This window comes from Ammospiza nelsoni, chromosome 5 (genome assembly GCF_027579445.1).
Source record: "Ammospiza nelsoni isolate bAmmNel1 chromosome 5, bAmmNel1.pri, whole genome shotgun sequence".
In the NCBI taxonomy this organism is placed as follows: domain Eukaryota; kingdom Metazoa; phylum Chordata; class Aves; order Passeriformes; family Passerellidae; genus Ammospiza; species Ammospiza nelsoni.
The window spans coordinates 63,137,149-63,151,090 of record NC_080637.1 but is presented as its reverse complement, the minus strand read 5'-3'; positions in this window follow the sequence as shown (position 1 = coordinate 63,151,090).

Below are 13,942 nucleotides of genomic sequence, written 5' to 3'. Positions count from 1 at the left end.
GGGGCTCAGTTGGTCATTAGTTACCTTTGAGACAATGGCAAGCACTTTGTAGACATTGTCAAAATCTTTGCCATTCTGTGTTCGAAGCAATTTGTAGAGGTGATAATACAACGGGAAGATCAATAAATGGAAATACTGTGCAGACTTAGAAAAGTGTAGATTATTAATGCACCAAATAATACAAGAGTAATTCTGACACCCTAGATCCCAAAAGCCAGCCGTTGTCTTGTAATGCACCACTTTCACACTCAGCTGAAATTCCTGTTCTCTAGCATTCTCTATTCCTATTTAAGTGCTGGCAAAAACAATGACTACAACAAGTTCTTGCTTGCTGTAGGTTCAGGTAAAGGCCCAGCTGGAGGGGATGGTTTGATTCCTTTGTGCTGGAAGGGGCCAGTGGCTTCACATAATCCCTTTTCCTCCCCTTGCTGGCTCACAGCAACCCCCTGCCATGCTCCAGGAAAGCTGCCTGGGGAAATTCAGCCTGGGGCTGCTGGCTGGGGGCAGCTGCACCTGAGCCAGCAGTGGGCCCAGGTAGCCGGGAAGCCCAGTGACACCCTGGCCTGTGTCAGCAAGCGTGGGGCCAGCAGGAGCAGGGCACTGATTGTCCCTCTGCTCAGCCTCGCTGCTGAGGCCACACCCCAAGCCCTGTGCCCAGTTCTGGGCCCTTGACATGGAAGACGCTGAGGTGCTGGAGCATGTCCAGGGAAGGGCGATGGAACTGGTGAAGGACCAGGAATTTACTTCTTTGTAATCTCTGAGATGCTGTGTTGTGTTACCCACAGTGAGCCAGTTAATTCTGTTACAGAGCTGATTTTTGCCATTTTGTTCTTTATTCATGTTTCCTGTATTTCTGCTTTCATTTCACAGGGACAGCCTGTGGCTGCCGGGATGGTGAACCAGCCTAAAGCTCCACAACATCAGCACAAGCTTTAGAATCCACCTCCTCCAGCTCCTGTCCAGTAAATTCCCTGTGCTGGGATAATCACCTGGTGATGGCAGATGCTCTGGCTGTGCCCACTGCCTTCCAGAGCACACCTCATACCAATACACCTCTTTTCTTATTATTGCTTATGCTGTACTCTGAGGGTTTTTTTCTTTATGAGGGGTGGGAAAAGCATTTGCTCTCAATGTACATCTGAGGGGTGGCCTGGCTCTGTGGTGTCTGTAGGCAAGAGGACAGTTGGTATTTTCTGCAGTCCTTAATCCCTCTGCAACTTTTATCTCTCAAATTAGTTAGAGCATTTGAACCAATAGTTTTCCTTTTCCTTTGATGTGGTTTGTCACCCTCCCTCACATTTATTTTATTTAATTTGATATTATTTTTCAGTATATCTATTTTTTTTAATGTTATCATCTTTTTCAGCTGAAAATTAACTTGTTCCCTATTTTCTCACCTCTCTCCACTCCGGGGTGTTTTTGGTGCTTGTGTGTTCCTTTCTTCTCTGTTTCTCTGCTGTAATTGATTGTTTAATTTTGTTTCTTTTTCATGGACCTCTTTATATGTCCTCTGATAGGTGCATATCTGTTTTTAATTGGTCTTTGTGCCATATTGATCTTGTTTTCGATTTAATATCCATCCTTCAAACACCAGACCAATTAATATGGAATATGCTTTCATATTTTTCCATGCTAAATAATTTTTTGACTTTACAATGACCCAGGGGTTTGAGACTATGGTGCTGATAGCTGCTTTTGTCCTTGATTTTAGACTTCATCAAATTCAATTTCAATACTGGGTTTTTCTAAGACAACCCCAAACCCAGAATCAACTATAAAAATCCTCTTTATTTTCAAAATACTGTTGTGACAATGTTACTATTTGTGTCTTCTTAGCTTTCAGCAATTATTCTTTTTTTACACAGCTTTTTTAGACATGACAGTATCCCAAATCTAAAATCTCTCAATTCTCCACAATCAGTCATGCACAGAGTTAATTTTCAAATAAGATAAAAGTCTTGGGAAGAAAGTTCTGCATCTCCCATGAAATTTAAGTAATTACACAATGTGTATAGGCACAGGGGATCTTTTCCCCAAAGCTTATGTGTTGGTGTCACTCACCAACAAAGTATTTGCTTGTGACATAACTGAGGAAAATTTTGTGTCTATTTTGCCACCCTGGCATAATGTAATGGTCAAATTATTCATTCTGAGAACCATTCACTTAAAAGATTAAGGCAAAGCCAAGGATCTCTCTTGGCTGTATAATGGGATACCAGTAATGTCACCAGGGAAAGTAGGAAGTGTTCAGGACTAAATCCCATTAGGAGACAGGCTAAGCCTAAGTAGAAGAAATGTGGATGCAGTTAGAGATGATTAAGGTGTTTAGTCTTTCCATTATAAATTATCAACCTTTAGGTGTGATTGTCTTCCTATAAATCATAAAGCAATTTATTTTAGCCTTGTAAGCAAATTATTTTTTCAGGCATTTTGAAAGCATTTTCACACAAGGAAATCCAGAACTGATAGTAAAGGCTTAGCTTCCATTATGATAAATAGAATAGCCATGAAAGGATCATTATTTCATGGCAATGTACTTGGAAAAATAACACAGATTAGAACAAGAATTAACAAGACATAATAATGAGAATAAGAATGGTTTTTATTCTAATTCAGTTGTTCCGAATGAATCCTTTATTCTGGCTGACTGGATTATGCTGATGGAAAAGAGAAAACCCTTCTGCTTTCAGAATGTAAAAGTAAACATGCAAGCTGGAACTCCCCTGCTTGCCAGTGCAGGTGTATGAACTTCCTGGTGGTTTGAAGGAAATCCCTTGGACAGTTCAGGGAACTGCTATGTGAAATTAAATATAAAATGCTGGTATGAAAGGCCTGGGGGGAGCACCCACACAGTTCTCTGGGCTGTGGCTGATGTCACTTCCAGTGGCAGGCAGCCCTCCACTTGTATTTTCCTCCTTGTTCTTCACTGAGCCCATGGCTCCTTTGCCCTTCACTGAGATTCTCAGGTAGATGCAGATATAATCAAAGCCAGCCCTTAGAGTATTGTGGGATGTCATTCCCAAAGAAGGGGAACATTTCCTAGAAACCACAACTCTCTCTATGTCAATTGAATATCAAATCACCTGGGGTCTTGGAAACTATTAAAAGCATTTCCCAGTCAGGTTATTTACCTGGAATAATTTTGAAGTCACTCATTAGTGGCACCGTTGTCCTTTGTGTCCCCCAGGAAGAGTGCCAGGCTGGCACATCATGGGTGAGGTGTTCACTGAAGTTTCCATTCATGCCTGAATTTTCACCCACTATTTGATTCCTATTCTTCTTTCAGAGAAGATCCTCATTCCATTGCCAATTATCATTATTAAATGTAACTCAGTTTAAAACTTTGCTTCGATTTGTGCCAGCATTTATTCCCTTATATAACAGAAGGAATTCCTGATCCGCTCTCCTGCCGGTAAAGCCAAGTTATACGTGCATCAGCCACGAGGTGGCAATACAAGAGCTTGATATGCTGAATTTTGGTGCGATTCGTGCCGGGTAAGCTTTGGGGTAGTAGCTAAGTAAATATATTTCCAGTGTTTCTGCAGAGTTTGGCTTTCTCTGCCAGTGCCCCACATCTGCATAATTGACTTCATGCAACAGCTAAGGGAGACTAAGCTGATTTTCTGGATCAATGATTGAAGCCTTTTATGTGGCTAATAATTGATATCTTTATTTAAGTGGCTCAGTAGTGGATGAGAGATGTTATGTGAGGAACTCAGCTGTGGTTAAAAGCAAAATCTCTTAAGAAAGGGGATGCACTGGTAACCTACAGCTGTCCTACTGGGAGTTTTCTCCTGGCTTTAACTTCTGACCTTCCTGAAAGCCAAGGAAACCTGAACACCTCACATGTGTGGAATTCCAGATGTAATTGCTTTACAATATTAACATCTGCCTTTTTCATCCAGGCTTTTTGATTCACTTCTCGTCATGGCTGATGCTTGTTTTTCTGCCTTATAGGAGAGCATTCAACACTGGTGTCTGGTGGAAATAGTTAATTCCCAGTATTTTTCATCCTTTCTTGTCATTTTCAGGCATTAGGGAAACTGATAATATCTCTGTACTTTCAAGGACTAGTTTTCTACCCACTTTAATGGAGAAAGTATTTTAAGACATTTTTTATTTTGTCATTAGCTCTTTCAGTAGCAGTCAGTGCTACAGCTTTTCAGAAGGTGGAGTTCTCTGTTTTCTCATTCAGATGGATGAAAAAGCTTCTAGCACAAGACATGTATTGTGGACTTGGCAGATGTCTCATGTCACTATATTCATCACAGTGTTTATTTGAATCTAGAGAAATTATGGATGTGCATTTTGTTATTTCACATGAAAGTGCTAACAGCCTGCTACTGTCTTTTCCTGACATGGAAACAGTTTTCCTCTCAATACTTTATGGGAAATCTCACTTTCAATCAGACAATGCACTGTGAAGTCTGTTAGCAAATATGTCTTTCAAGCACATGCAAGTTTGTGGTTTAGGAAATAAATAGCAATGTAAGGAGAGGAGCATAGTAGGAAGCCTTGAAAGATTAAATAACTTTTGAGAAGGGAGCTTCCTTAAGAAAGATTTGAGATGAGATTCTGCCTGTGAGTTGGGTGTTCGGTGTGTCAGAAGTGCTGTGGGCACGGATGCTGGGACTGAATTTTTGTTATTGTTTGAATAACACAAAGCTCTGCTGCACGGGCAGTGATGGCCCCTCTCAGTTCGGGCACTTTGCTAGACCAAGGGCACTGCCCCTCGTGTGCCCTTGTGCCCTCAGAATTCAAGATTCACAACTATTAAAGCTTGAATGAATTGGCTGATTTGCCCTCTGCAGCATGCTGACCATGGGATTTAACAGAATTTAACAGAAATTGCAGAAATGGAGACCTGTGTTTGGCAGGAGCAGATCCACCACAGCCCAGGTGCCTTTCAAAAGGATCTCTAACCCTGTCTGTTAACATCAGGCAGTCTGCTTAGGCAGCTGATAAATAGACTTTGTCTTCAAAGCTGATAGCAACAGATTTCCCCTGAGAAAACATGCACAATCCTCAAAGCCTCTTCTCTTGTTTGTATGCAGTCTCAGCTTTCTTGCTCAGATACTGCACAGCCTCAGGCCATGCTTCTGGCAGGTTACATAAAGAAAAGCTTTGAGAAGCTGGCTGGTGATTGAAGAAATGAAAGTGAGCTCTGGGACATGATGCTTGAGGAACTGGATGGCTACTGCTTTTCCCTTGCAGCTTTCTGCAATTGTAATCACCTGCCTGGGGGCAAGATGCTGGACACAGATCCCAATGGGAGCCATTTTTCAGGGATAACAAGTAGCTGGTTGGACCAGCAGAAGGATAACTCAGTGTTGAGCTGATAGGATAATATTTCTGTCCACCTAAATTGTTCTGCAGCGTCAAATGACAAAGGTAATTTCACACTTCTGTTAATCCTTGGGCTTTGGAGGTTACCTTGACAGCTATGAGTGTACAGAATAGCATGTGCCTGTGGGAGGGGGGAATTTGAAAGGGAAAAGAGGAGCAGAATGTGACCACTAGGCTGATAGTACAGTGCTAAAGGAAGAGGCCTCACACCATAACTTTTCTTCCAGAAAAACAAATTATGCCAGTGCTGTGTCTTCTCTCATCATGAAGTTTCTTTTTTCACGTTTATCTTGAAATGGATACTGAACATTTGTTGTATTGCTCATTTCTGATTCTGATTTAAGGTGTTTAGTATATATTTAAACCTAACAGAAGGAATCTTAAACAAGACATGAAATGATGTTCCCTGACATAGACAATGTCAGTGCTCATTCTGGGTTGGTGGTTGTTTTACATACATACATATATATATACATATATATATATATATATATATATATATATATATATATATATATATCTGTTAGTGATGCTCACAGATGATTAATTTGATGAGTTTGTGGTCTGAAAGCTAATAATTTATATTCCTGCTCTGTTCCTGGAAGGGTGAAGCTTGCTCTTTCTTGCCAGGAATCATTAGTCAATGCACTTGGTTCAGGCTGTTCATATGTTGTGTATTGTTATGTGATAAGGGGGAATTACAGAGTGGGATTCTGCCTGAAGTCTTCAAGGCCTGTGGGAGTTCCCCCAACATGCCACAGACTTCTTCAGATACGTGATAAGGCAAGCTGCAAATACTGATAAAAGATAGAGAAAAATGTTTGTTTTTCACAATAGAGGGGGATTACCAACTGGAATCCTTTACAGATCGACGTTAAGATCAGTGCTGTTTGAAATACCTATAAACAATGTGGGCAAGTTACTGAATGGTTGCTGAGGAGAGGATGATATCAGCTCCCAAAGACATTTCAGGGTACTCCAACGTAATCATGTTTAGAGATTTGCTGTGTATTGAGGTGCTATCATATCTGGTCTGGCTTCTCAGGCATCATGGATTTGTCAGGCTGCATGGAATTCAGGAGGAGGAGAAACCTTAAAATTAATATTTCTGCTAGATTTGTAAGAAAAAAAAAAATCTTTTTTTCTAAAGCAGGTTTCATTAAGAGAAAAAACATTTGTTCCTTCTGTTACCAGAAATACTTTGTTACAAGACCCATTTGCAAACAGGGAGAGTAACTTTGGCCTGTGCCCAGATGCATTTGTAGGTTAAATACAGAGTAAAGCAGTAGTTGCTACAAACAGCCATTGAATATGAAGAATCAAGTCCTGCCCTGGAGCATCCCCACCTTATCCAAGTTACAGCTGAGCCCAGGACACTTATCCTGGCTGCTTTATAGGGGCAGCCCTGCCTGGCTCCTGTTGAACCCCCTGGTCTTGGCTCATTTAGCATATGATATATGATATAATATAATATAATATAATATAATATAATATAATATAATATAATATAATATAATATAATATAATATAATATAATATAATATAATATAATATAATATAATATAATCAGCCTTCTGATATAACCTGGAGTCAAATTCTCCTCTCTCACCTCGTCCTAGGGACCTCACAACACCACACTCCATGGTGGTTCAGTCCATGCCAGGAGTGAACTGGATGCAGTGTTTGTCAAAGAACATTAGATCAGCCTAATGCTCATTCTCATTATCAGCTGAAAGTGTGTCTGTGGTCCCACATGTCCCCAGAGATGTTAAGTGGTGGGGTTTGCTCCATTATTTACCTTCCCTTTGCCACCCCTGTGCAGCAGCTGCAGGCTGGGAGATGTCCATGGAAATTGAAGCTGCTCAGTCATGATTTGGGTGATGGAGACTCAGAGATTTCCTCAGCCTGTTGAAATGGATCTGGCAATGGCCAGTCTTCCTTAATTCTGTGGGACTCCAGTGACCTGAAAACCAGGCAAACAATGGCCCTGTATATCCCTGTCTACAATTGCTTAATTGTCTTTGCAAATAAGGAGAGTGAGGGTTCCTCAGTGCTATGTGTATCTTAGCATTATGGCTAACTGTGGGATATTGTTAGCTGTTGGCATTGCTTAATGTTAATGTTAAACAAGAAAAACTGTTTCAGAGCCCAGGATAACTCCTGGCTGCCAAACAGAAGGGAAGAAATCCAGGTGCAGCTGTGTAAGCACTTTAAATTTCTGTGTGTGTGTGAACCTGAAATAACCTTGAGGAATTCATTACTCAGTCTTTATCATGAGCACACAAACAAACATATTTTCTATAAATAGCACTTGCATTAACAGTGGTGGGTAAAGGAGCCTTTTGTGTGTGTGGCCTTGGTATTGTGTTTATGTACAACCAGTGGATCATTATTAACATTTATTAGGGTTAACCATGATTACTATAGAACCTATATTATAAACCTATATTATATACTACTATATAACCTATGATTGTATAGCAGCTTATACCTCTACACACATATATGGGATTAATTTTAAAGTGTATATAAGAATAATGTGTGTGTATATATACATATATCTATGTGTGTATATATGTATATATTTTTTTTATATATATGTATTATATATATATACACATATACATGAATACAGCCCTGTAGTCCTGTTAAAGCTCACAAAAACTCATGTGAAAAAGAAAGAGCAAAGAGCAGGGAAGTCACCCTGGCTGTTGGAGACTTTACCAGCTGGCTAAAACCAGTGCAGCTGGCTCTTGCTCTCTGTTTTCCACTGAATTAGTTTTTTGCCTGCTGACATTTGTTTGGTCAAATGCATTTGAATAAGGAGGAAGAGCAGAGGTAACTTCAGAAGCAAAATTTTAAAATAAACCAAACCAAAAGACCCAGAAGTGTGGTCCCTACACTCAGCACAGGCAGCTTTGGCAGCTTCTCTGATGGAACTTTTAATGCTACAGAAAGCTCAGTAATCCAGAGCAACTGCTGATTACCTCCAAAATATGTTGAGATATTTACTAGGGACTGAGAAACATTTTAAGTCTTCCTTTTTACCTTTTGTGATTTAGCACATTTGGTTCTTTGGAGCTTTCCACCCCATATCTCCTGTCCCAAGGTGCCCTCCACAAGGTGTTGCTTCAGCTTGAGCTGGTGACGATTCCTGGGAACCAACAAATTCAGAGCTGGAGAATGGGAAGAGTCAAGCCAAAACCCCCTCAAACCCAACATTTCAACCCAAAGGGAAATCCTCCTGTTCACTGTACTCCCTTGCCTGAATGCCTCCATAAAACAGCATTTTTGTCTCGGGGGTGGATAGAGAGGCAGAATCACAGAATACATTGAGAAATGTTCATGATAAAATAGATTTAAATGCAGCCATTCAAAGGTAAGTGGTAAATCCTGAAATGCAACCAGAATTATTGGACTATCAATCAGTTACAAAAACTTCAGTGAGACACCAGCTCAAGAAAATGTGCAGCAGCTACAGGGACAAAGTGCTTAGAAAGGTGGGGAGTCATTAGCCATGAGCTGTACCTGTTCCCCATGTGCTACCTGATACAGATGTTTTATCACAGTGACTTTTCTACTTCATTTCTTTTATTTGAAGCAGATAACTCACTGTATTTCACAGGCACCAGGTTTTTTCATAAGACAGCAATTTAACAGTTGAAAGCCTTTTTGCACATTTATACTCCACTCACCCTTTCCTGTTTACGTAGAGGTTTCCATGTCAGCATTTTCAGATTATTTATTATTTTTGTTGCCTGCCTGGTACATTATGGTGTGGTCCTTTAGTGCTTACCTAAAGAACTATGGCCATGTCCTGGGTTGACTATATGAAGCTTTTATCTCCCAAATTTTCCCTGAACTAGGACAAATCACTCTGTGCAAATATTCTTCTCATAATGGTTGGGTTATACCATAAATTAATTTAGCTTTGGGATGTATAATTTCCACAGTGTTTATAACATGTTTCCTTTGTGCTCAGCAGCTTGATTTCTGTTTGGTTGTTTAATATTACCTGATCTTTTGCACTGTGATGGGTGATTAATCTTTAGCTGTCATATTATTGAGCAGTTCCTACACAGTATGAATTCAAAAGTCTGCACTTCCCATTCTCTCTCAGTAGCCTGGGCACATATTAAATTTCATTTCTAATTACATATGTTAGGTTGAATTATGGGCTATTACTCAAAATAAATTGTTCTTTGATGTCAGTTCAGCAGATGAATGGCCAATTGTAATTATACCAAGTTAAAACAGAACTCAGTGCTACTGTGCCTAGTCCAAAATAATTCTGTGCTGCTTTTAAATAGAATCAAATCAGCAATTTTCCATTGTTTATCAGCTCAATGCAGCCATTATGAAAGAATTTTTTCCTTTGTAGATTTGAGCTAAAAATGCAAGTGGCCTGTAAATGGCATTGACAGAGGCAGAGGAAAGGTGATCCTTTCCAGTGTGCCATCTCCAATTTCCATTTCCCTACAAAGGAACCAGCCACTGGTGATTCACTGCACCTTTGCTTTGGTTCAGTTCATTTTTATGAATGTGCTGAGCTCCCAATAAATGTGCCTGTTTGTCACAGGAAGGCACCATCCAGTGTCTCAGCTGCCCTGTGGAGCAGCATCACACAGAGCTGTGCACAATTTGGGGTAGGGACAGAGAGGCAGGACACACATTCTGCTGTCTGTTATCCACCCCATGGATGTTCCTGGGGTTGTTTTGATGTTAAACACCGATCCTTTGCCATGCTGGAATGCACAGACACGTTCTGCTGGAGCATGTCAAGCCTCTGCATTTAACAGAAACACAGGGCTTTTTAATGAGAGGACTAAACACACTCCTGGTGTCAGACCTTAACTTCCAGGGGTTTGGTTATTTAATCTGTGGCTGGCACGAATTTTGTGCTGGGTGGAATTTGTTATCAGCTGTGTTTACAGGCTGCTCCAAGGCTTTGTGGAGCTGTAAGGCTCTTTAGCATTTGTGGTTCTGCTCTTGGGCTGCCTGTTTTACAAGAGTGTGTGTGCATTAACTCTATTTTTGTTTTAATTATTGGCAGTAAATACACTTCAGGAGTGAAATATGTTTTGTCAGGAGAAATCTGGAAGTGCTTTCTCAGGAGAAAAATAATTAGAAAGGTTAATGCAATCCACTCTGTATAAGACTTCAAACTCATTTGCTTGGAGATGTGAAGCAGATGCTTTGCTCACAAAACTATATTAAATTAGCCCTGTGGGGTGTCCCATTACTGTTTCTCAAGTACAGCAAAAAAGGCAAATTAAATCTATATCAGTTTTCAGTATTGAAGATACAGTTAGCTTATAAGTGTGTACAGTGCCTCATGCAAACAGTCTTTTTACTGCCTGCTTGGTTTCACACAGGCCTTGAGAGAGTGAAAACTGGAATTTTCATTTTATTGTATTAAAACCAGGGATCTCATTGTCTGAGCTGCGTAGGAATGTGATTTTTACAGGATGCGAGAATCAGCCCTGACCTGCCAGCCAGCTCCTTGCAATAAATGGAGCCCAGTTTTGGGAATAATTGAGGGGAGCCAACAGAGCTGATGGGTTGCCCTACCTGAGAAGGGCTTGCTCTTTTTGTGGAGAGGTGTTCAGGACAGGCTGTATGTGCATTTACTGCATTGTAAGAAGCCTAATGCTGCTCTTTCTGGGCTTCCATAGTGCTTGTGCTGGGCCTTGAGGAGCTAAAGTGTGCTGGGGCTCAGAGCCAGCAGCACTTTGTCACTGTCACATTTTCTGAAAAATCCCTTCGCCAGGATTTCTTCTCCTGGGGAGCTGAGAAGCCTCAGAGAAAAATGAAAACAACAATTATCTGATTTACTTCCCTATGTTTTGCTGCTTTGGAATGTGGTTTGGAGATTGTTTATTCAACAGGTGGTTGTTTGATTGGTTTCACGTGAATTGTTTTGCCCTAATGACTGATCACATCCAGCTGTGTTGGGACTCTGGAAAGGTTAATGAGATTTTCATTAATAAACCTTCTGTAAGTGTCCTTTCTCTATTCTTTAGTATAGCATAATATAATATAATATAATATAATATAATATAATATAATATAATATAATATAATATAATATAATATAATATAATATAATATAATATAATATAATATAATATAATATAATATAATATAATATAATATAATATAATCTGCCTTCTAAGAACATGGAGTCAGATCCATCTTTCCTCCCCACTAAGGGGGACCCCAAAAATACCACATCAGTTTCTCAGCTGGTTCATGGCAGGGCAGAACTTCACCTTCTATCAAGTTAGCTCTGGCAGTGACAGTGACACTTCCCTGACACAAATCACACCCATGGCTCTCACTCAATGCCTGCTTGTGCGTATCTGGCTGAAATTTTGGTTGTGGTTTCAAGAGACTTCCTTGCAGGATGTTATAGCCCAGATGTTTCAAGCAGAAGAGGCAGAGGCTAGCCCTTAGTGGAAATAACTTTTTGATTAAGTCGAAGAGAGATAAATCATTTATTTGGCTCCATATAAAACCAGTTTTAGAAGCACAGGTCATGTTTCCTCCTGTAACCCAGATAGGAAATAGATTTCACAGCATAAAAAATCTTGTTCAGGTAATGCTGTAAGTGTGCCTTGAACTTGTTGTGACCCCACTGTCACTGCTAATGTGGGCTGAACTGCTGAAGAGATGCATAAAAATGAATAAAATGGGAAATTTAAGGTCTGTGAATTTCCTCCCTTTGAGATTAGTGGGTCCATTAGTCATTTCAGTTACAATAGGTTTGTTATCTCTGCAAATAATTTTTTACTACTGAAATCATAGCCTTCCTTCTGCTGGAATTAAGGTAGAAATTTGCAAAGAACAGAGGTAACTTTGGGGCTAAGATAAGAGAAGTTGTTTTTCAAGAAAGCACTTGAGAGGAATTAATGCTCCTTAATGTGTTTCTTGATCATTGCTCGAGCCAAGATCTCATATATTTTCTCAGACTGATGGGCCAGCAGTATAAAACTTCTGCATTTTATTATCTTGTTCTTTATGCTCCAATTTATTACTTCCCCTTTGTCTGGCTAACCCCAAAGATATATGATACAGGTAAAGCTACTTGGTGAAAATACAGAAATGCAGCTCAGTCTGAGGCACAGAGGGAACAACTACAGAGGGAGACTTTTAATGGAATGTGAGGTTTTCATTTTAGCGCTTTGCTTCTTCTCAGGTCTCCTGCCTGAGTGACCTCCAGGAATGTTATCCTTTAAGCACCAGAAATGCATGGACTGCTGGTGAAGGGCTCAGCCTCAAGCTCTCCTCTCACACTTGTGCAGTGCTAATCAGGCAGCTCCCTACTAAGCCTTCCATGCTACCTGCCTTTTTTTGTTTGTTTGTTTTGGTGGTTTTGGTTCTTCTTGTTGTTTTTGCAGCATTCCTGTCATCTGAAATGTGATTTATTTATCTTCTGTCTCAGAAGACATTACAGCACTCGTGCTGGGAGTGATGCCCTTCCCAGTAACTCTTTGGCTACCCCTCTTCCATGGTTTGAGCCCAAGCAAACTTGTCAAACCTCTTTCCCAATATAAGGTGACTACAAAGGGGCTCTCAGAGAGCTATACAAGGCACTACAATAATGCCTTTGTAAAAGGCCTAATGCTGCTCTTTCTGGGCTTCCATAGTCCTTGTGATGGGCCTTGAGGAGCTAAAGTGTACTAGGGTCAGAGCCAGCAGCAGTTTGTCACTGTCATATTTTCTGAAAAATCGCTTCACCAGTTGTTGGCATGCATGGAGTTTGTAGTTAAACTGCTTTTACTTCTTCAGTGTGGAAACCCAGGGCACTGGGAATATTTCTCTGTCTGCTCTGAGGTGCCCTGACCCCCAGGGGAGGACTGGCTTTGACCCTCATTCATGGAGAAAGTTTCCTACACTTCAAGATAGACTGGAATCCACAAAAGTGTGAAATAGATTATAGAGAGTAGTGTAGGTGTTTCACTAGGTGAGAAATTGAGGGTTTGGGATTTTTGGTATGTTGTGGATAGAAGCAAGATGGAGGGCACAGGGTTTCTCCTTCATGCTTCTTCTTCCTTGTCCTTCATGGGTTTGGGTGGCATTTTGTAACTGGGCAGAAAAGTCTGCATTGCAGCTCTGTGGGATCAGTTATTGGGTTAAAAGGGAAAATAATCTGGGTGTCAGTTCTTAATTGGATAGTTTACTCCTAAAAGACCTTGTAACAAGAGATTGTTGGCCAATTTGTGCCTTCTCATGAAAAGCTGCCAAACTCACAAGTAGTGAGACTCACTTGAGTCTGAACATGAATTACTGTCTCAAGTGCCTTCAATCCAGACCCAGAGACACCCATACTTCAGCACTAGTATTGCAAGTTAAATAGAGCAACTGGGCCAAAAGTGACTTTTTCTGGCTTAATTCCTTCCTCTTGTCATTTGTGCATGCTTCTTTGGTAGGAAACCACAGCATGTTCCAACAGCAGCTTCTCTGGCCCCAACAACTTTTTCCCCACAAAGTCTCAGTTGCTGAACACCATCCAATAATCCTGTCATGGAGGAATTTCACCTATCAAAGGTGGTGTATGATGAAAAGGAGTGAGTATTTGGTTAAAAGTGTGTTT